This window comes from Corvus moneduloides, chromosome 4 (assembly GCF_009650955.1).
Source record: "Corvus moneduloides isolate bCorMon1 chromosome 4, bCorMon1.pri, whole genome shotgun sequence".
Taxonomy (NCBI): domain Eukaryota; kingdom Metazoa; phylum Chordata; class Aves; order Passeriformes; family Corvidae; genus Corvus; species Corvus moneduloides.
The window spans coordinates 54,537,287-54,561,202 of NC_045479.1; the positions used below are offsets into that span (position 1 = coordinate 54,537,287).

Sequence of the window (23,916 nt, forward strand, 5' to 3'; positions counted from 1 at the left end):
GGCTTTCTTACACTGCATACAGGAAAGGAGTACAAGCACAGACTTGATGCATATATACATGTATTTATATACACACACACACATAAAACTGAGCCACTGGAAAACTGAGCATCTGTGTTTTGTACATGCAGAAACCTATACAAACCTTCACAATTCACTTCAGATTGCATGAGTTCCAGTTATGTGCCTGTGTCTGCGATAAACATGGGGTTTATTACATCCTGAGTTATTGTCCACAAGAAAATAACTTAATCTTCTAATAAATTAAAACATGAAAAAACAGGCATTTTTAAGACTAATGCATAGAGGACATTGAGATTTTGCAATATCCTGATGAAGTAGAGCTGTTTACTGCAGACAAAAGACAGCAACTGCACTTTGGCTAGTTCTTTGTTACATCTCTCTCTGAGGACAAACAGCACTTTATTCTGGCCTGAGTCCAAGTGAACCAACCACTTTCATCAAGAACATTTTTAGATACTCTGACAGAGTGGCAAAGGCACTCCAAATGTGATTAATGGCAATGGGAGATCACACCAAAGGTTAATGTTTTTCAGCTGTTTGCCACTGTTCTTAAACCAGAGATTTGGATGCATACTGGCCACCTACTTCACCTACTCATGCAGGGCAGTTTCCATATGGCAGATGAAGGTTGCACTGGAGTTCTGGTAGGCAAACGTAACAGAAATGTGCGGGGTAATTGAAAGTTTATTAGTCTATCTTCATGCTGTTATCTAACCAAAATCCTTCGAGTTGGATGTCCCAGGCCTCAGTACAAACCTCATGATTTATGTATGCCAAAAGCTGCTTTCAAAAACACTCATCCTTTTACCATCTCCCATGAGCATCAAAACATCCAGGATGTCTAGCAGGATGCCATTTATTTATTTTCCATGTTGCTCACAAGGAAAAGGTGCTTTAGCAAACCCACATGGGGTGGCAAGCAGTGTTAAGGAAGAGAAGTTTCCCACTCATTACCCCATTCCATCTCCTCCCTTTGGCAGAAGCAGGTAAGACGTGATTTTTCTACCAATGTAATTGACATGAAAATAACCACTCTTAGAATCAGGGCTAATGAGCTAGAAATATACAAGAACAAAAAAATTGCTCAACATCTTCAAGTGTGGACACTGAAATGCAGCTGTTCGACATGCTGAGCTGCAACAATGGCACATGATTTATTGATTAGTTGCCATTACATGATGGAAGCTCAGCTAGTCGTTTAAAATACACATATTATCTTGGAAATCTTCCTTTGAATAAAAAGGTAAAATACAGCTTCTGTTGTAATAGTCAATACTTTATTTTTCCTTTTTAACTGAAGTGTCATTGATGAATTCTGAAAGGTCTAAATATTTTTAAATGACAAATGCTTCTTTAATGCTGTTGTACCATCTTAAACTCCTATTATTTAAGCTGCATTTTAACTGCTATAGTTCAGACACACTTCAATTGTATAAACAAAAAATTTCTGCAATATATAGTTGGAAAATACTAATCACACAGTATCTGAGGTTACTGATGTAAAAAGATGCATTATTTCCAGCACAGAATAGGTAAATCTGATTTTCCACTTTTGAACACTGTAATCATGAACTCCTATTTGTAATAGCCTTCCCATAGCCTACCTCTCCATAATAAAATGAGTTCAAATATTAGTAGATAATGAGATTCTACTGTTTTTTTCTATAATATAAATATATTTATAGAAGCTTGCATGGCAGTTAGCTGATCCCAATAGACAATTTTTCAACCAGTTGAAGAATTACCAATACCAACAAGTGTAAGTAAGTAAGGCTGTGGTTAAAATGAGTGGCAGAGCAATGGCTTTGGTGCTTTGCCAGGCAGTTGCCTTAATCAAAGTTGGAAATGCTGGTTTGTCTGGTTTATATATATAGAGGGGTGTGTGTGTATGTGTGTTTGTGAAGGGCTTATTCAAACAACAAAAGGAGGAGGGGGAAAAAAAGGGCAGGGCCAAATATTAGTTGTCAATATTTTATATTAATTTTCATTTTACCTACATTTTGAAACAACACTAAAATTCCTGATGAAAATTCTTAGAATTTTTTTTTTAAATTAAATTCCCCAGAAAATTCAAGATAGCTTTAAAAAATGCACACATAGCCTATATGAACCTGTTCATTAAACAAGGATCTCTTAACCAGGCTCATGCACAACCTGGTGCAGCCAGGGCAATGTCAGAACATCAAGTCTTGACTGCGAGGGCTGATGCTTGTAATAGTTATATGCAAATGCATATAGATACTGCGCACATCCATATAAGGCTTTCTATGGATTCCACATGGAAATTGTATCCAGAGCCTGCTGCTTTTTTATCTCATACCTTTGTGCAGCAATTTATATCTGTAAAAAGTATATGCAAAATGTTTGCTAAACTAAACAAAAGAAAAATTCTGACTGTGTAGCATTTTGCACAGGGTTTTAAACAAATGTATCAAGTGAGGGTTGGTTAGGAAATATCAAAACCCACTTGCTCTGGGTGGATCAAACATTTTCTAGTATCAAAGGAAAAAAATGAAGGGAATTGTACGATTAACCTTAGATTATTTTACCCTTAAACATTTTTTTTCTGGATTGTTGGAAAATGGACACTGAGAAATCCATCAAGCAAAGAACAACCCCAAATGTATACGAATTGATCTGCTATGTGAGCTTGGTGCAAAGGGCATGAATATCAGGATGTGCAGAGTGACATTTCACAAATCTAATAAAAACACCTTAGATTTATCTGGCACTTTTTATACAGAAAAAGTAGATCCCAGGGTTATTTATGGACTATAAAAATATAAATATGTATATTTGGGTCATTCCAGTCACTAGCAGAAGATGATGCAGTGCCCTATCCAAACCAGAGACATCAGATGGAGAGTGAAAAATCCTTATAGATGCTTTGTTTATATCTTTGCCATGAGACTAAATCCATTCAGGTTGTATCCTACTTCTTGTGCTTTTTGCTTTCCCATTGATATAAATTTCTTATCAAGGATGATGGTAGCAGGAGTGCTACAGCAGGCTGAATCTCAACGGTTGCCCAGTACAGCTGATGAATTCCTGATTAATGAGGAATAATCCTTTTCTCTTTCTCCACCCCCCCCCCCAAAGGAGAGTTGAGATATGGGACATCCCCAAGCAGGATCTAAGGATGTTGATCAGACTTGTGCATGCAGACAATCAAAATTGTCTGCACACAGAAAGTGCAATTTTCAAAACTTTATAAAGGATCTGACGTTCTTTTTTAGCTGTTTGGGTTGCTCCCAGGTTATCTGCATGACCACAGGGCAACAACCTTCCTTCCTAAAGACTGATAATCCATCATCTGACTGTTTATCTGCCCATCAACCCCTCATAAAAATGTCAGAACACATCGGCTAGTTGCAAACGAATAAAAGAGGTGGGAACCTCAAAGATAATTAAGTTCCCAGGGATTTGTGAGCATCAGCGACTAGAGACTCAAATTAGTTTTCCAACAGAGAGAGATGAAGGAGGAACTCGGCTGTTAAGGGCTGTGCTTGGCAGCAGCCCGCGGCCCCGGCAGTGCCGGCAGCCGCGCTGTGCAGGCAGCACGCGGCGCTCCGGACCTGCAGCAGCGCCCGCCTCTCGCCCCTGAGAAGAGATGTCACATCGGACATGAAACAGAAATGGGAGGCGAGGTTATCACAATGAGTGAGTCAGAGACGAAACCACAGGAAACCTGGCTTCATTAGTTCTGTTGATCGTGGGGAAAGGTGTTTTTAATAACAGCTGAAAATTCGGCTCTTTTCCACAGGCCTTGAAGGTCTCAGCAGTAGGAATGATACTGTGTATGGCTGCATCTTGGACAAAATTCAGAATTGATGGCACTGGGAAGAGAAGCAGGAAGGGAAGAGGCACAGGTGTTGCTTTCAGTGTAAAAGAAAATAACACGCAGAGAAAAAATAACAGGCAGAGAAAAAAATCAGGAGGATACACATAACAACAAATGGGTGATAAAGTAAGGAGAGAAAGAGGGAATGCAGAGGGAGAAAATAAAGAGGAAATTGAAATCTGGACTAGAGTTCTATTCACATACAGCCCTGTCATCTGCATCCTGATGCTGGAGAAGGAGGGAACAAAGCTTTCTGCCCTGAGCCACACCCTGTGCACGTGCATGACTGCAGTGAAAATCCCCAGGAACCTGGGAAGATGTTAATCATTCAGTCCTTGACTTGTTGCTCTTTTCTAAGCATCTCTGCATTTAGGATTTGATTTGACCTCTTCTTTTCTTTTTGTGTAGATGATGATAAGGGAGGGAAATAATCCTTCAGCTGCAAATAGCAGGTTTTGTTGTGCAGTTGTTTATCTGGGTTCGCTGGTGAATATCTCCCTGTATCACTTCTCCATGGGTCAGAAGGATGTTGTGCTGGTTCCAAGACAAGGAAGAGCAGAAGACCATCTTGTGAACACTTTTCACCTTTTCAAGTGGGCCAAGGGCTGAATTCAGCACAGAATTCAGTAACCAAACTGCTGTGGCACACATTTGTGTCCCAGCTGGCAGAAGCATGGGCCAATATGCCATGCTGCTGCTTTAGCACATCCACATGCATCTGACAGAACACCAATTTATGGAGGCTTAGCAGAGAAGATGGCTGTCCTGGGGTGGGATGCTGCGTGGCCACCTCAAGCTCCAGAGCAGCTTCATAATCCCTGTCATGCTCAGGAAGGTCAAGTGTACAGCAAGGGATTGTTATGGACTGGATGAGGATTCAGCACAGCTTCCCTTCACCAGCTCTTCTTTCAAATTGAATAAACTGTCACCATTGCTCTGGCTCTGTATATGTCCACAGGCAGGCTTCTTAAAAAGAAAAGTTGTCATGAGGTCAGAGCAACAGGAGCTGAACAGGAACTAGAGGAAACTATTCCAGCCAGAGGGAACTGCATTGTGAGCTGGGAGGGGGCCAAGGCTTAGATTTAACCTGGGTACAGCCACCTTGAGACAGCAGAACTGTGGCAAGTAGAGTCCTGGTCAGCGGTCATCAGATGGAGCAGATGTGGGCTTCCACCTAGAGTAGGGAGAGCAGATCACTAGGTTTGGAGCAGGCAGGGTATGGGGAGGAGTGACAGAGACCCCAGCAAAAGGCCCTGGGACAGAGTGTGATGGAAGGCAGGGATTCATAGCCCAGGGCACAAAGAGAGCTGCCAGGCTGGTAATTCCAGGGCATTCTGCCAAAACTTTTGGGTACAACCTGGCCAGAAGCCCAGATGTTGATAAAGCAGCCTGGAAAGTCAGGTATCACCAAGCCCATTAGCAGCCTGTGAGTTTCTCCTTACTGGATTCCTCACAAAGATTGCAGGATGCAACTAACTCAAATTTCCTAGGTAAGTCCCATCTCTCTCTTTAGATTCCCCTTCTCTCTTCCAGTAAGTGAAGAAGTACAGAAGGGGAATCCAGATCTTCTGAAATACTACAGTTATGTCAGAGCTGTTATTTCTCATCTTTCAGTGGCTCAGCCCAGTCAGGTGAAGACCAGGAAGGAAGCCAATAAACAAGGACAAGGTCCTTCTGGTGGACATTAGCACAAAAACTGGGCCAGACTAGCAAAACTCAGCCAGCACAATCTGCCTCCCCTGTGCAATCCCAAAGGGAAAACCCCACAAAACACTATTAAAATGTTTGCATGGTCCCAAACCACTGCTAAGTCTGTGGCGGCGCTTTGCACAGACAGGGTCTGAAAGGCACTTTTGTCTCGGTTTTGAAAGACAGGTGTCTGCTAAGGAAGGCAGAGGCCCCCCTTGAAGTGGCAGATATAACCCCTTTTCCCTCCAAGTTATTATATTTTGAAATCAAGAGCCTTTAGGCGAAGATGTGGGAAATAGGAATAACAGTTCTTTACTATATATATATATATATGTATATAACCAGTCAAACAAAACAACAACAACTATGGCAGTAACAGCAATCACAAACCCAGTGCCAGCCTTCTCGGCTGTCAGGCTATTTCCCCTCGGGTGCAGTTCCGCTCGCAGCCGGCAGGGGCGCTGGCGGCTCCCGGTGAGCAGGGCAGGTGCGATGGTTCCCCCGCGGCTGCAGGGGGCGCTCCGGAGCGAGCTCGGGAAACCCGCGGCTCTGGTGCCCCGGGATCCCGGGAAGGGATGGAACAAAGGCTTCACAAACCCCTGGGCAGTTGATCCCGGGCTCTCAGGGACAGCAGGCTGGAACGGCAGGGACGAACGCAAATCCCGGGTGGCAGACGAGATGTATCCAGATGGGAAAAACCCACGGAGGCCCAGGCAGGCAGGGCGAGCAGGGCTACAGCGTAGCGAAAGCTCGAAGCAGCAGCGGAGCAGGGCAGCCACAGCTCGGTCTCCAGCAGGGCAGGGAAAACGGCTTTTGGGGTCCCGGCGTTGTTTCCAGCAGGAAGAAAGAACGGCCAAAAAGAAAGAAGCAGCAGCTCCTTTCTCTGCAGCTTCTCTCCCCGGACGCTCAGAGCGAACTGACCCCACACCCAGGTGTAGACAAAGGAGTAGCCAGGTCCGCCCCACTCCCCTTTTGTCTTTCTTAAGTACAGCTATTTGTCCCCTAGCAACATGCATATGGGAGAAAATTCCTTTAACAGAGAAAAAACAGACTAAACTAAAACCCCAACATTATCCACCCCGAATTTTTTCCCATACTAACATGTTACATGAAACTTAACTTTTTTAACCACATAAATCTATGCATTACCCAAATTATATACAAATATACATGCTGATACTGATACAAGTACAGAGCCATGGGTAGTTCACCCTAAAACAAGGTCCCCTTGAGGTAAGCATCGGGTCTCTCCATCCTTTTGCATCACCCACCAGGTGCAACCTGGTCCCTGAGCAAAAACAACCCCACGGATGGGTTTGTCTTTGCTCAAGGCAGACTTTACCCAAACAGTTTTTCCAAGCATACCTCTCATGTGCACCACTGGAACCTTATCCCCGTCTGTTGTTTGTAGGGGTTCAGATTGGGCAGGGCCTGCTCGGCTGGTGGAACCTCGAGTGTTAACTAACCAGGTGGCTCTTGCTAAATGCATCTCCCAGTTTTTGAAAGTCCCCCCACCCAGTGCCTTCAAGGTGGTTTTAAGCAGTCCATTACACCGCTCAACCTTCCCAGCTGCTGGTGCATGGTAAGGGATGTGGTACACCCACTCTATGCCATGTTCTCTAGCCCAGGTGTTTATAAGGCTGTTCTTGAAATGAGTCCCATTGTCAGACTCGATTCTCTCAGGGGTGCCATGCCTCCAAAGGACTTGCTTTTCCAGGCCCAGGATGGTGTTCCGGGCAGTAGCGTGAGGCACAGGGTAGGTCTCCAGCCACCCAGTGGTGGCTTCTACCATTGTGAGCACATAGCGCTTGCCTTGGCGGGTTTGAGGCAGTGTGATGTAATCAATCTGCCAGGCCTCCCCATACTTGTATTTGGACCATCGCCCGCCATACCACAGAGGCTTCACCCGCTTGGCCTGCTTGATCGCAGCGCATGTCTCACAATCATGGATAACCTGGGAGATACTGTCCATGGTTAGATCCACCCCTCGGTCTCGTGCCCACTTATAGGTGGCATCTCTGCCCTGATGACCTGAGGCATCATGGGCCCATCGAGCTAGGAACAGTTCTCCTTTATGTTGCCAATCCAAGTCTATCTGGGACACCTCTATTTTCGCAGCCTGATCTACCTGTTTGTTGTTACGATGTTCTTCATTAGCCCGGCTCTTGGGGATGTGAGCATCTACATGACGGACCTTCACGGATAGCTTCTCTACCCGAGTGGCAATGTCTTTCCACTCTTCAGCAGCCCAGATTGGTTTTCCTCTGCGCTGCCAGTTTGCCTTATTCCACCTTTCCAGCCAACCCCACAGAGCATTGGCTACCATCCATGAATCAGTGTAGAGGTAGAGCTTTGGCCACTTCTCTCTTTCAGCTATGTCCAGAGCTAATTGGACAGCTTTGAGCTCAGCAAATTGGCTCGATCCACCTTCTCCTTCAGTAGCCTGTGCAACTTGTCGTGTGGGGCTCCATACAGCGGCTTTCCATTTCCGGCTAGCGCCTACAATTCGGCAGGAACCATCAGTGAAGAGGGCGTATTGTCTTTCACTCTCTGGTAGCTCGTTATATGGTGGGGCTTCTTCGGCACGTGTCACCTGCTCCTCTTCTTCTTCAGAAGATAACCCAAAAGTCTCACCTTCCGGCCAGTTCGTAATTATTTCCAAGATCCCAGGGCGACTTGGGTTTCCAATTCGGGCGCGCTGCGTGATGAGGGCAATCCATTTGCTCCAAGTAGCGTCGGTGGCGTGATGCGTGGAGGGAATCTTTCCTTTGAACATCCACCCCAGCACCGGTAGTCGGGGTGCCAGGAGGAGTTGTGCCTCTGTGCCGATTACTTCTGAGGCAGCCTGGACTCCTTCATAAGCTGCCAGGATTTCCTTCTCTGTGGGAGTGTAGTTGGCTTCAGATCCTCTGTAGCTTCGGCTCCAGAATCCCAGTGGTCGGCCCCGAGTCTCACCAGGCACCTTCTGCCAGAGGCTCCAGGACAGACCCTTGTTCCCGGCTGCAGAGTAGAGCACGTTCTTCACCTCTGGTCCTGTCCTGACTGGGCCAAGGGCTACGGCGTGAGCAATTTCCTGTTTGATCTGGGCGAAGGCCTGCTGCTGTTCAGGGCCCCAGTGGAAATCATTCTTCTTGCGGGTAACCAGGTAGAGAGGACTCACGATCTGGCTGTACTCGGGAATGTGCATCCTCCAGAAACCTATAGCACCTAGGAAAGCTTGTGTTTCCTTCTTGTTGGTCGGCGGAGACATTGCTGTGATCTTATTGATGACCTCAATGGGAATCTGACGTCGTCCATCTTGCCACTTTACTCCCAGGAACTGGATCTCTCGGGCAGGTCCCTTGACCTTGCTCTTCTTGATGGCAAAACCAGCTTGCAGGAGAATTTGAATTATTCTCTCTCCTTTCTCAAACACTTCGGTTGCGGTGTTCCCCCACACAATGATGTTATCAATGTACTGCAGATGTTCTGGAGCCTCACCCTTTTCTAGTGCAGTCTGGATCAGTCCATGACAGATGGTGGGACTGTGCTTCCACCCCTGGGGCAGTCGGTTCCAGGTGTACTGCACACCCCTCCAGGTAAAAGCAAACTGGGGCCTGCACTCTGCTGCCAGAGGAATGGAGAAAAATGCATTGGCAATGTCAATAGTGGCGTACCACTTTGCTGCTTTGGACTCCAGCTCGTACTGGAGCTCCAACATGTCTGGCACGGCAGCGCTCAACGGTGGAGTCACTTCATTCAGGGCACGATAGTCCACAGTCAATCTCCATTCCCCGTCAGACTTGCGCACAGGCCAGATGGGGCTGTTGAAGGGTGAGTGGGTCTTGCTGACCACCCCTTGACTCTCCAGCTCGCGGATCATCTTGTGGATGGGGATCACAGCATCTCGATTTGTCCGATACTGCCGGCGGTGCACTGTCGAGGTGGCAATTGGCACTCGTTGCTCTTCCACTTTCAGGAGCCCAACTGCAGAAGGATTCTCAGATAGTCCAGGCAAGGTGTTCAATTGCCTAATGCCCTCTGCCTCCACAGCAGCAATCCCAAATGCCCATCTGAGTCCTTTTGGATCTTTGTAGTAGCCATTCCGGAGGAAGTCTATGCCCAGAATACACGGGGCCTCTGGGCCGGTCACAATCGGATGCTTTTGCCACTCCTTCCCAGTCAGGCTCACCTCAGCTTCCAAAAGGGTCAACTGCTGTGATCCCCCAGTCACCCCAGCGATGGATACAGGTTCTGCCCCCACATGTCCCGATGGCATTAAAGTACACTGTGCTCCAGTATCAACCAATGCATCGTATTTTTGTGGCTCTGATGTGCCAGGCCATCGGATCCACACCGTCCAGAAAACTCGGTTCTCCCGTGCCTCTTCCTGGCTAGAGGCAGGGCCCCTCTAGCCCTGGTTATCATTCTTTCCCTGGGCGTACATGCTCGAGGTACCTTCAAGGGGATCCGACATATCATCCTCCCTTCTGTAATGCCTGGCAGCTCGGTCACGGGAGGCTGAGGCTACCTTCACCTTAGCGGAACCCCCTCGGTTAGTGCCTCCCTCCTTGAGTTCACGCACCCGCGCTGCCAGGGCAGAGGTGGGTTTCCCATCCCACCTTCTCATGTCTTCCCCATGCTCACACAGGAAAAACCACAGCTCAGCTCGTGGGGTGTACCCTCTCTCTCTCGCAGGGGGACGACGGGCTCTGACTTGGGGGCCTGTGACTCGCACTGGTGCCACGCTGACCCTCCTCATCTCCTCCCTCATCTCCTCCCTCATCTCCTCCCTCATCTCCTTCATCTCCTCTTTGAGGTCCTGGACCACAGCAGAGACATGAGCTTTTAGCGGGCCATTGATCATGCTGTCATAATGCCTGAGCCTGTTGGCAACAGAGCCCACTGTTTCTCGGGTATTGTCAGCATCAATCGTTGCAATGAAGGTGGTGTATTGTGATGGCCCTAGCCTTGCCAGGTTCCACATCATCTGTCCTGTGCACCTGACCTTATCGGGGTCATTATCATGCTGTCCATCCTTCCCAAAGAGTACCTCTAATATTGCCACCTCTCTTAGCTGTTGGATCCCTTGCTCGAGTGTCTTCCACTGCATTCTATGATGATACTCCTGCATTCTTTCTTTGTGAATGAACCTTTCTCTCACACTCATTAAGAGCCGCTCCCAAAGAGAGAGAGGGCCTGGCTCCCTCACAAATATCTGGTCCACACCTGGGTCCTGGGTCAACGATCCCAGATACCTTGCCTCACCACTATCCAGTTGCACACTTGTGCCCATAAGGTCCCAAACCCGAAGCAGCCAGGTGGTATAAGGCTCACGCCCCCTTCGCACAATGTCGTTTCGCATAGCACGGAGACTGTCGTGCGACAGGGACTCAGTGATGACTTCTGGCTCTGGCTCTCCTGCTGGTTGTGAGGGCCCTGGTTGCCCATCATCATTAACTGGTCGTACTGATTTGGTCTTATACTTCCTCCTTTGCACAGGGGCGACTGCTGCTGGCTGTGGTTGTCCTTGTGGTTCAGCTGAAGCCTGGATGGTTGTAACATCCGTGGGTTCCACTGCTGCACCATCGGACTCACCCTCTTTGGGGCAGGGAGAGGGTTTTTCACTAGCTGAGGAGGTGTATTCCCTTAGCAATTGGCATATCTCCTGGCGCACCTGGCCCATCTCCTGGCACATCTCCTTGCGCACCTGGCCCATCTCCTGGCACATCTCCTTGCGCACCTGGCCCATCTCCTGGCACATCTCCTGGCGCACCTGACCCATCTCCTGGCATATCCCCTGGCGCACCTGACCCATCTCTTGGCACATCTCCTGCATCCCTTTTGCCAGTACCCCCACCCAGTTTGGGTAATCCATTTCTGAAGTGGACTGTTGGGCAGTATCAGTCTGTGGGGCGGGATCTCTAGTGTCTGGGGCTGTGGCAGGCTCTGGCTCTGGGGTAGGATCTCTAGTGTCTGGGGCCGTGTCAGGCTCTGGGGCAGGATCAGGCTCTGGGGTAGGAACTCTACTCTCAGGGGCCATGTCAGGTTCTGGGGCAGGATCAGGCTCTGGGGTAGGATCTCTAGTCTCTGGGGCTGGTGTCCGGGTAGATATCCAAGCCAATCTCAACTTATCCTTGAATGCTAAATAGAGTAGGCCTATCAGCAGCAGATGGTTAGTATTCAGAGGGAATTTAAACCCTTCGAAAATTGATGGGGTGGGCCCAAAGAACTGGTTGAGGGGTTGGGAGAAAACTTCCCCTGGTGTCATTTCCTCACAGAAGGTACCATTGTTAACATAACCCCAAAAACATGTGCTCAGTGTGTGATAGCTGTTTATCCATGTGCCCACATTCCGGAGGAAGTTAAAAACCCATGAATTCCTCACCTTCTCGACCCATAACGCAAGCTGGATAACAGCAATGGTAGCCTTAGTCAGAGGACCCATATTCAAGTAAGGAGCTGCAAAGGGGAAGAATATAGCCACGGCTACATGCCACCCGAACCAGGGTAAACTAGACCACATAGTGCTGCCTAACAAGGTTCCAATATCCAGCACACAAAATAAAGTTATCGAGGAACTGTTATTCCTTTTTCACCTCTATCTCTTAATGCCCTTAGGCCCCACGTTGGGCGCCAAGATCTGTCTCGGTTTTGAAAGACAGGTGTCTGCTAAGGAAGGCAGAGGCCCCCCTTGAAGTGGCAGATATAACCCCTTTTCCCTCCAAGTTATTATATTTTGAAATCAAGAGCCTTTAGGCGAAGATGTGGGAAATAGGAATAACAGTTCTTTACTATATATATATATATATGTATATAACCAGTCAAACAAAACAACAACAACTATGGCAGTAACAGCAATCACAAACCCAGTGCCAGCCTTCTCGGCTGTCAGGCTATTTCCCCTCGGGTGCAGTTCCGCTCGCAGCCGGCAGGGGCGCTGGCGGCTCCCGGTGAGCAGGGCAGGTGCGATGGTTCCCCCGCGGCTGCAGGGGGCGCTCCGGAGCGAGCTCGGGAAACCCGCGGCTCTGGTGCCCCGGGATCCCGGGAAGGGATGGAACAAAGGCTTCACAAACCCCTGGGCAGTTGATCCCGGGCTCTCAGGGACAGCAGGCTGGAACGGCAGGGACGAACGCAAATCCCGGGTGGCAGACGAGATGTATCCAGATGGGAAAAACCCACGGAGGCCCAGGCAGGCAGGGCGAGCAGGGCTACAGCGTAGCGAAAGCTCGAAGCAGCAGCGGAGCAGGGCAGCCACAGCTCGGTCTCCAGCAGGGCAGGGAAAACGGCTTTTGGGGTCCCGGCGTTGTTTCCAGCAGGAAGAAAGAACGGCCAAAAAGAAAGAAGCAGCAGCTCCTTTCTCTGCAGCTTCTCTCCCCGGACGCTCAGAGCGAACTGACCCCACACCCAGGTGTAGACAAAGGAGTAGCCAGGTCCGCCCCACTCCCCTTTTGTCTTTCTTAAGTACAGCTATTTGTCCCCTAGCAACATGCATATGGGAGAAAATTCCTTTAACAGAGAAAAAACAGACTAAACTAAAACCCCAACAACTTTTAACATCTCTTCCAAAAGTATAACTTTACTCTTGACCAGATTTTTTGAGTTGGTTTTTATTTATCTGGTATTTGTTGCTGTTTTGAGATGCAAAGGCAACTTTTCAGCAACTTCCAGTTTGGGAAGCACGGCATTTGGACCAGCTTTCTCCTGTTGTTTTAGTAGGGAGCACAACATACACAGCATTTAATGAAGCTGCACTCAAAGGGCCAAGAGCAGTTAATTAATTACTCCTTGAAACATTGCTGGTCCACATTCCGCTGATGGAAAGTTACAAAGTCTAGACAACCTGACCATAGCTTACCTGAGCCGTTCTTCTAAGACATCCCTGCTTTTAATAGATTATCCCTACATTAGCTATAGTTGAGACAGGGTAATGCTGTATTCACAACATGTGGGAAGTGGGCTCTGCAATAACTGTTGATCTGTTTCTGGGGGAAGGCATAAGAAATTTTCACACAGGCTTTGTAGTAGAGTGCTTGAGACAGAGAAAGAAACCGCAGAAATTGTGATTATAGAGATTTTACCTAACAGGGATAAACCCTAGAGTACTTCAAGTTCAGTAAAAGTGATGCCAGTGACATATTCTGGGCCCCTCAACAGCAAGGGTGTGCAAGAAGAGAGACAGCCTCTGTGCGCTCTGAGACACTGCTCAGGGGATAAGGGGAGGGAATTACACTGTTGCTACATGTTCAGGAGGGTCCTCAAAACACCGCCGGGATACGACAGGTACCCCAAAGCCGTTAGGTACAGGCCCTTTCCCAGCGGTACCGCCGCCCCGCTGGCGAGCGCCGCGGAGGCCAAGCGCCGACCCCGGCCGCGGGCAGGGGCTGCCCAGAGGCACTTCCCGGCAGTCCCGCCGCTCCCCGCTGCTCACGCCAGGGGCCCACTGGCGGCTGGGGCTCGGTGCCCCCAGCGCTGGAGCTGCCGCCCGGCCCGGCCCCGGTCCCCCGGCGGGGCTCGGAGCACCCTCGGTTCTCCGGGAGCACTTGGCCCCGCGGGCGGCCCCGCTTCGCCGAGCTGGCTCTGTCTGCCTGGCTGGCGGGCAAAACAAAGCAGAGACAGGGAAAGGAAAACGGGGAGAAAGTGCCGCTGCTGCCGCCTCCCAGCCCTCCGCCTGGATCTCCCTGCATCAGACAGCGCTGCAAGCGGATCCTGACCGGGGGCAGGGGGTGGAGAGAGGAGGAGGAGGAGGAGGAGGAGGACGGACAGAGAGAGGGAGGGAGAAAGGGAGGGAGGGAAGGAGGGACGAACGGGAGCCTCTCTCCTTCCCTGGGCTGTTTTTTCAGTTTCCTGTCTCGCATTGTGCTCACAGCGGATATGTGCTGCGCCTACAGGTGTGTCCCCTCCTCGCAGCTTTTCCCCCGCTCCCAAGCGTAGGCTCTGGCTCTCGGGGGCGGCGGCGGATCGTGACCGCCATGTGATGATTATTTCTCTTGGGGCGGTTTCTCTCTCCTCTCGCTCTCTGCCTCCCCCTCCCTCTCTCCCCGCCGCTCTCGTTCTTCCTCTCGGAGGTGGCCGCAGCCGCTGCCGCCTTCACGCTGACTCCGGCTGCGGTGGCGGCGGCGGGGCCCGCCGGGAGCATGGACGGCCGCCGGGGGCTGCCGTAGCGCCTCTGTCCAGCCCACCGCCACCCACCCCGGGCTGCCGGGGCCGCCGCTCCCGCTCGGGCAGCTCGGACGGTCCGTGCCCGCGGGCTTCCTCCCGCCGGCGCCTGCACCTGTTGAAGGTAACGCAGACCCAGCCCTGCCGCCGCGCACCGCGGGATGGGGCGCCGATGGGAGGGGGGAAGGCGGATTCCGCGGCGACTTCCCCTTCTCCCCCAGTTCGGGAGCTGCTGAGCCGCGGGTAGAGCAGCTTCTCTCCTCCTCGGCTGCGGGGCCAGGGCCGGGGGTAGGCGGCAGGGGCCGGGGCGGAGGGGGCTTTCTACCGCGCAGCCCGCGACCAGATGGTTTTGGTTAAGGGGCTCCCGGGCGGCGGCTCCGGACTCGGAGCGCCTTTCCCAGCCGCCGCGCCGGGCGGGGAGGTGGGGGAGGCGCGGGGAGTCGGCTCCTCCCGACGGGCAGCCGGGGAGCGCCGGTGTCCGGCGAGCTCCCTCCGCCCCGCTCGATGGAGGCTGGCTGCTCTCCCTGAGAGTTTCGCAACCCCGAAGCAGCCAGGGTCAGCAGCCCCTGTGTCGCGGCTGGCCCTGGCCCGGCGCCGACCCCGCGCTCCGCCTGCGCACCGCCGACTCGGGAACTCGTCTGGGATTTTCCTGCAAACGCGTTTTGTCTCTTTGCAGAGGCAGCTTTAAACTTTCTTTTCAAACTGTTAATTAGATACACTGTACTTTGCTCATGTTCCGTGCGGGCGAATGGGAGTGCGAGACTGGAAAGGCTTGTGACTCAAGGCTTAGTTATTCGGGAGGTGCAGAACATCTTTGCGTGCCGCGTCCAGATGGGCTGTACCTGTAATTTGTTACTTTGCCTTCTCCGAGACTTCGTCGGTCTTGGTGACACCGGGAGGCAGAAGGGATCTGTAACAGTTTGGGTCCTTTCGGGGTTAACCAGATAGTCGGTTGAATATACCGGAGGAAGGAGGAAGTGTAAGTTTATCGCCTCTGAAATCTGATGGAAAATAGCATTGCTTTTGTCCACGAGTTACGACACTATGGTCCTGTCCCTATCGCTGAGCTCATCATCAAATGATAACTTGCTCGTGAGGGAACTTATGCTTTTGTAAAGAAGGCTGTTAGCTTGAATGTGATGATTAGCGTATTGAACACCAGAGGGAACTCTGAATAGGTAATTCATTCGAGGGATGTATATGCTTATTTTACTGTTTATGTTCTCATTACAATGGAATCTAGGAGGAAGCAAAGGTTGGTAAGTAATAGGCTGCTGGTATGTACCTAGGATTGACTTCATTTTTCTTTGCAGTTCTTTTCAGAAGACATCAACCCTAAATTTGGGCTGAAAAATCTCTTTTTTTTTTGTTTTTTCCCCCAAAGCTTGACATATTCAACTGGTCTTGCAGGAGCAGGGTTGTGTACCATGCTGTAGGCAAATCAGTTGGGAGACCTGATCACTGTTTGCTAGGGAGTGAGATTATACATGCATGTTGGGCTGACGCTTAATGCTCCGCCTGCCTCTCAGATTGTGAGACAGATCCAGCACACTTGGGTACGGGGGCTGCCGCCTGCAATCGATATGCCAGAATAGAACATGCTTCCAGCCAAAACAAAAGGAAGGAAGTCTACTTCCAAGCCTAGCATGGCTTGTCCTCCTTACCTAGAATACTTGTGGATCTAAAGCCTAGCCTGATTGCTGTGAAGTAGAAAATAGTCTTTCTTAAAATATATGACTTAAACGAATACAGAAAGTAAATGGTGTCAGTGTTTGGGAAAGTAGTTTGCATGGTGGCTTCTGGTACCGAAAGCTGTTTAAATAATCTGAGATTATTGTAAAAAGCTAGGGTCAACCCATCAAAATGTGATACTGTATTTTGTAGTAACATGAACCCCCAAAATGTGCAACGGAAGCTTTGGATGCTCGTGATAGTCTGTTACAACAGTGTTGATAACCAGGCTTCTTTGATACTCCTGGACTGTCAACGACATGGGAAGCATAGCACAGTAAATACACTTGTGACTCTGACTTATGCTCCAGAAGCTGACACATTCAGCTGTTCATCCTGTCCCTTTGCCAGAGGTTACTCTGCCATTCAGGGTTGTTTTCTGTTGAACTTTGAATCTGACAGAGTTTACAGACAGGCATATGAATGTAAACTGTATTTTATGGCTGTTCATATTAGTGCGTGATGTTGTGAAGTCTGATAGCATGGATCTCCTTTATATCTCTCTGTTGTGACAGAGGGGCAAGGCAAACAGTTGGGGTCAGCTGAATTGAGCTGCAGTTGTGAACCATAGCCCATAAGCACCTACATTCTTTTGGAATGGTAGACGTGAGTCCAGTGAGCTACCTTGTACCAGGACTTGGTGGGCAGTGGCAGCAGCGAGGCAGCTCTGCACAAGGATAGGGTGTGTGACCTTGGTAGTTTGGTCACAGCACACAGGGTTCTGGGTTTCAGAAGGATGTAATAGATGGTGCACCTGAACAGCCCTCTCTTCCTCTCCTCCTTTGTCCATTCTAGGAATTAGAAAGTGATCCACGTTTTTTGTTCTTTTATCTAAGTCTTGCTTTGTTCATCTGACTTGAAGACTTGTTATGTAAAATATCCTCACTAAGGGCACAGCCTTATTCTGCCTGAATTTTCTATGGATGATGTTGGAAGTTGGATAAAGGCTTTGTATAGCTTTACAAAACTGGGAGTTGTTTGCCTTGTTTGCAGAAGCTCACTAAGGACAAATTATATTTTGAAGGGAGGCCTCTTCATGAATGCCTATTAAGAACAAAAATGTCCCACTTACTTGTTTCTAACGGGTTTACATTCTGTCTCAGATTTGAGAAAATGGTTTGCACATTTATTTATTTTTTTGAAGATGTAATACTAAGCATTTGTAGTTTTGTAATGGCTATCATTTGGAAATTTTCATATACTTTTAAATTATTTGTTGTATGAAGCACTGAATGAAGATATTTGTTACACTAGTGTCACATTCAGAATATTGAATTACAATTGTAAAATTAAGGTAACAAGCTTAAATTGGGGCTTGCAACTTTAAGCTCTTGCCAGCAAGCAGTTAATGGAAACATTAACTGCTAGAAAAGTAATTGCTACCGTTCTTTTACTGTCATTTTGTTCTCACTCTCCTCCAGTCAGCCTGTTCCACAGAGATATCATGAATATTCACCGAAATAGCTTGGCATTGTCACTTATGCAATTTCTCATCAGATTCAATGTGTTGATGAGCTAATGTGCACTTGATTAAATGTACTTGATTTATGCAAACAAAAACTCTGGGTGCTTCTTGAAGTAAAGTTAGCACCTGCACAGCTATTAGTGAGATGAGAGTCTAAATAATTAAGATGGAACTAAGTAAACAAACAACCTCGATGTGGTATTCCTCCTACTTCTTCACCTTTATCTTTTTGTTCAACTCAGTAGTGGTTATTTATTTTGGCTTTTCTTGCAGGTTTTCTTATGAACCATAGGAAATTGTAAGGCTCAGCTTATAGTGGAGTGTCTATTTAAATGGCTAATACCAGGAAAAAAAAAAAAAACCAAACAAACAAGAAAATGAGTATTATTAGCTGTAATAAGGCTGGGGTAACTAGGATTAGTGGAGTATTACTTAAAGAGTTTTGTTTAAGTATGAGTCTAACTTGCATTTGACATTGGTCAGTTAATCCATGTTGAAAATAAAATCACATAGCCTGAGTAAGTCATTGAGGGGGTGTCTGTTATAACAAAAGCCAGAATTTGGATAGTAGGTGGTTTAGCCTCTTACTTTTTAATTGATTGAACACATGTAGAAATAAGGAGTTGAAAATAGACATTTTATTTGACCGTCAGTGGCTTAATGGTACAAAAAGCTCTCTAACTCTCCATAAAACTGCTCAAATCTGGCTACAAAAAGAGGCCATGGAGTCCTTGCCCCTGGAGGAAGCAGAGGGACAGATGGAGGAGGGAGAGGACACATGCTTGCCCAAGCCCTGGAGCAACCAGACAAACCAGAAAGCTGTTCAGGGTATCTTCTGGACTTGGGGCTTACTTTCTTTAGGCAGATAGTAATTTAGTTGTCTGTTAAAATCAAGTATTTCTGTTTCTGTCTCTGCAGTTGAACCTCTGAAATACATAACTTTTGGATCTCTCTGAGCTTCCATCTCAGGTGTTTGAGGAAAGAATTACTTGTTGTCATAATGTCTAAAAGTGTCTGTGCTTAATAAAGGTTACTAATGATTATTAAAGAATCTTGGAGTCAACGTGATGGTCAGCCCATGCTCAACTGCTCAGCCTGACACCACCATAACATGGGACAGAGTTTGCCCCCAGGAATGTGTCAGCAGAGCTGTGGTCACCAGCCACGTGCTTGTTGGGACGCTTGGTTTCTCTTTGGAATTCAGCTTCTGGGAGCTGGCGCCAGCACGGATTGATGATTAGCACCATGACGAGTTCCCCAGGCTTGTCAGCCTCAGCACTCATCAGTGGACAGAGTGCACCTGGCACCTGAAACACTGTGGACCTTGCTCCACCTTTGTAGTTAGATTCCAAGTTTCTGCCTTTATAGCTTCACTTTTGAAATGCCCTGGTCAAAAAGCTTTGCAATCCTGAAAACAAGTGAATTTAGTAGTTTTGATTTATTCAATCAAAGTGTGTCTTCAAGAAGTTAGTTATCCAATTAAAACCTTATTTCTAGTGTTTCACCTGTTCTCTTGTTAACTGGCATCACTAGTTTAATGTCCACGAGTAAAAAGTGAAGGCAGCCAGTCTTACTGACTTACCTCTGTGCCCAGCAAGATCATGGAACAGATCCTCCTGGGAGTTATGTGAAAGCATATGGAAAAGAAGGAGGTGGTTTGTGACAGGCAAAATGGCTTCAACATGGGCAAACTGTGCCTGACAAATTTGATGGTCTTCTATGGCCCGTGTTGATGGATAGTGTTGATGGATAAAGGAAGAGCAACCAATGTCATCTACATAGACTTGTGCAAAGTGTTTGACATTGTCCCATATGGTATAGTTGTCTAAACTGGAGAGACATGGATTTGATAGATGGACCGCTCAGTGGATAAGGAATTGGCTGGATGGTTGTACTTAGAGTTGCAGTGAATTGTTGCAGTGGGGATACTGCAACATGCATATACCAAACCAGGCGTCCCGTGGAAAGGAAATATATATGGACAGAGAGATTCTTGCTAGATGTTTCAGAGATGTTTATTTCTCCAGCCGCATGGCCGGAGCTCTGCCCAGGAACTGTTCCAGTCACGGGACCAAGGGTCCTTCTGCCCGCGCAGGGAACACAAACCAACCCATGGGAACGAGGCTGAGCAGGGGCAGGGAAGCCCCGTGTCTGTGCCCTCAGGGCCCCTCTCCCAGGGCTCCATGGCAGGGGAGGGACCCCAACACCTCACCCGTTTTATTTTAATAAAAGGAGAATGAAAACAACTGGATAAACATAACAAGAACAGTTTCAAAACAAAACAAGCCACCCTCCTGAGCCTTTCAATGTCCAATCAGATTCTGTGGAACATCTTAGGGCTGACAGAAGGGAGACAGAACTCTCTGAGCATGCTTTGTGGGGAATCTGAGGCAGGAGAGGGTTTAACTTCTTCCCTCCCCCTTTTCATCCCCCACTCGGCATTGGAAAGGGATTTTTGGGGAAACAATTGGCAAAAGCATGGTTTTGTGAGGGAAACCATGGATGAAAAAACGGATTAGGAATACACTGGGGGTAATAGGACATAGGGTAAAAGGGAAAGGTGGGATTAGGAAAGGGAGACTGTAGGGGGGGCTTACAATGGAGATATTGTCTAACATGACTACGATTTTTTGCATATATACTGCCTTTTACAGGAACACCATCAGGCCCAGTGACCTGCGATGCTTGTAACCCTTTTCTACCTCATATAATTTTGAATTGCACCACCTCTCCATCTCCCAAGCTTGGGATGTATTTTTCAGGGTTATTCTTTTTAATAGCAGTTCTATGCACGAATATGTCTTGCTGGTTGTCACACCTTGTTATAAAACCATAATTTTGCTTAACATTATACCATTTTACTATCCCTAAGATCTTAGTTACTATGATCTTTTCCTTTTTCCGAGTGGCTGCTGTTTTCTGTCTCGCTGCGTCTTGCTCTCTCTTTCGGTTGCTCCTGTGTTGGAATTGTCGGGGCTGCTGGTGCCTGTGCGCTCTTCCCGGGATCGCGTTCGGGGCTGCGCGGGCCGGGCCTGGCCGCGCCGCTCAGTTCTCCGTGCGTCGCCTCCTCTGGTCGCAGCTTCGCTGCCGCTGCCGGGCGCTGTACCCACATCTCGGCCGGGCCCCCGAGCGATGACCCCCCCGCGCCCCGCTCCAGTGCGCGTCTCAGCTGGGCGCGGCTCCGTTCCACCGCCGCTGCCGCCCGCCGCCGCCCGCGCGCCGCCCCTCTCGGTCGGGCGTTCACGGGGCTCGCTCCACCACGCGCTGCGCAGGGCCGGGAGGGCACCGCCGGGTCCCGCCGCTCCCCGCTCCACCACCGACACTGCGGCTCGCGTGGCTCCGCCCGCACGCGGGAACTGCCTCGCTGCTGCTCGCAGAGCGCTCGATGCACGTGGCCTGGGCCGCACGGTCCCTGCGCCAGGCTTCCCTTCGCCAGGACACAGCTGACACTGCTCAACAGTCTCGGTAACTAAATAATATTCACGAAAATATTCTTCCATCGGCATATATTTTGACTCCAATATTAACTGTGTCCAAACGGTTTTCCGAAAGCCCTTCGTAAGAATTAAATCCCAAGAAACATAGAAAAAGTTCTTAAACAACCATGCCAGGAAGTGTTTCAGTTCTTTTTGAGCTTGAATCAAGCTAAAATTTACAAATCGTTGTTCAAGAATCATTTTAAGTTTAAGATAAATGTCCATATGCGGCTCTGAGAGCCAAGAGTCTTCCCACGGTTCCTCCATAGTTTAGATATGGAATAGCAAAGCAAAACCAAGAAGAGAAATCCAAAGTTTCCAGGGTTTACTCACACAAATCAGTCGCTTAGGGATCGGGGATCGTTCTGCTCTCAATTCTCCACCATTATGTTGCAGTGGGGATACTGCAACATGCATATATCAAACCAGGCGTCCCGTGGAAAGGAAATATATATGGACAGACAGATTCTTGCTAGATGTTTCAGAGATGTTTATTTCTCCAGCCGCATGGCCGGAGCTCTGCTGAGGAACTGCTCCAGTCACGGGCCCAAGGGTCCTTCTGCCCGCGCAGGGAACACAAACCAACCCATGGGAACGAGGCTGAGCAGGGGCAGGGAAGCCCCGTGTCTGTGCCCTCAGGGCCCCTCTCCCAGGGCTACACGGCGGGGGAGGGACCCCAACAGTGAATGGCATGATGTCCAAGTGGAGACCAGTGACAAGTGATGTTCCTCAGCTATTGAAACCAGCACTTTTTAACATCTTTGTTGGCAACTTGGACAGTGGGATTGAGTGCACCCTCAGCAAGTTTGCCAGTGACACCAAGCTGTGTGGTGCAGTTGACATGCTGGAGGGAAGCAATGACATCCTGAGGAAACTGGACAGGCTTGAGAGGTGGGCCTGTGCAAACCTCATGAAGATCAACAAGGCCAGGTGCAGGGTCCTGCACCTGGGTAGGGGAAATCCCAAGCACAAATACAGGCTGGGCAGAGAATGAATTGAGAGCAGCCCTGAGGAGAACCTGGGGGCTGTTGGTTAACAAGAAAGTCAACATGACTCAACAATGCACACTCACAGCCCAGAAAGCCAGCTGTATTCTGGGCTGCATCAAAGAAGCATGGGCAGCAGGTTGACAGCAACATAAGGTTGTGGAACTCTTGGAGCTAGTCCAGAGGAGGGTCATGAAGATGATGAGTGGGCTGAAGCAACCCTCCTATGAAGACAGGCTGAGAGGGTTAGGGTTGTTCTGCCCGGAAATAGAAGGCTTCGGAATGGTCTAACTGGCTTTCCAGTACCTGAAGGGAACTTACAGGAAAGATAGGGCAAGACTATTTACAAAAGCATGTAGTGAAAGGGCAAGGGGGGATGGGCTAAAATTGAAAGTGAGTAGGTTAGATTAGATATTCAGAAAAAATTCTTTAGTGTGAAGGTGGTGAGGCACTGGAGCACGTTGCCCAGGGAAGTTGTGAGTGCCCCATCCCTGGACATGTTCAAGGCCAGGTTGGATGGGGCTTTGAGCAACCTGGTCTAGTGGAAGGTATGCAGGGGTGCTAGAATGAGATGATCTTTGAAGTCCCTTTCAACCCAAACCTTTCTATGATTCTATGATTTACATAATTTGCAGTGAATGGCTTTAGTATTAACAATTACAGTTTTCTTTATGTTGCAGATGTCATTCTTTCTGTCTTTGTTTTTTAAAAGCCTTCTCAATCCTACAATAATCCAGGAAGCTGTAGAAAAACTTTGCCCCTAAGTTGTCCTAATTCTGGACCTTCAAGTAGACCCATCAGAACCACTCTTCCAGATTAGGTACATGGGAGCTGCCTGTGAACAACATGATTTTAAATAAAAATCCATGAGATGTTTGGCACTTAAACTAAATTGTTCCAGAACTTACATTTTTATAACCAGGTATGTTCATAGTAATTGCCGAACAGACCTGACTAGCATATTTCTAGTTAAACTGGATTAGGTCTGCTTGTTGACTTGGATTGAAGGAAGCTCTCATAAACCTAACGCTAACCTTGCTGTATCTAGAGGAATTATTAATGTGATAGCTCTGTGTCTCAGAGAAGGGATGCAGAAGGCTTAATGTTCTGTCTATACTTACTGACTGCGTTTTAAATATGTAAAAATTCGAGGAGGGAACTCCTCACATCTTTTTCCCCAGGGCTCTTGTTTATCTTCTAGATAGTTTGAGAAGAGATAGTATCTCTTTCTGATGTCTAAGAGCTGTATATAAAGAAGATCTAGCTCTTACATTTACTATTGGCATTACTGTTTAGAATTTATGAAGGACCAGTTTTTTAACCAGTGTTTGCCCTGTAGGAAAATAGTTATTGGTCAAATGTATTCAACCACAGGGAGAAAGCAGAGGGCAGAAAATATAAACCACATTGATCTGGTAAAAAGGGTGCAATTGAAATACAAGGTAAGGTTTAGTATCCTGAATCAGGACAAGTTAGTAATCTTTTGCTGGGGTTTAAACTAGGCATGCAAAGCAAATAAAAGCTTCTTCTTTCCTGAAGATACATGGCACTTGGAATCATTAATAG

At 48.2% G+C, this 23,916-nt stretch overlaps 1 protein-coding gene across 5 annotated transcripts in view; it reads left to right on the plus strand.

Annotated features, from left to right (window-relative positions):
• Nucleotides 1–14,331: 14,331 nt before the first annotated feature.
• PLXNB2 (plexin B2) overlaps nt 14,332–23,916 on the plus strand; it is a 263,743-nt gene continuing 254,158 nt past the window's right edge. For 3 of the 5 annotated variants that reach the window (XM_032105466.1, XM_032105464.1, XM_032105469.1), the window contains exon 1: nt 14,332–14,424. The gene's annotated coding sequence lies outside the window, so the exon portion shown is untranslated. The other 2 variants (XM_032105467.1, XM_032105465.1) reach the window with 2 other exon arrangements.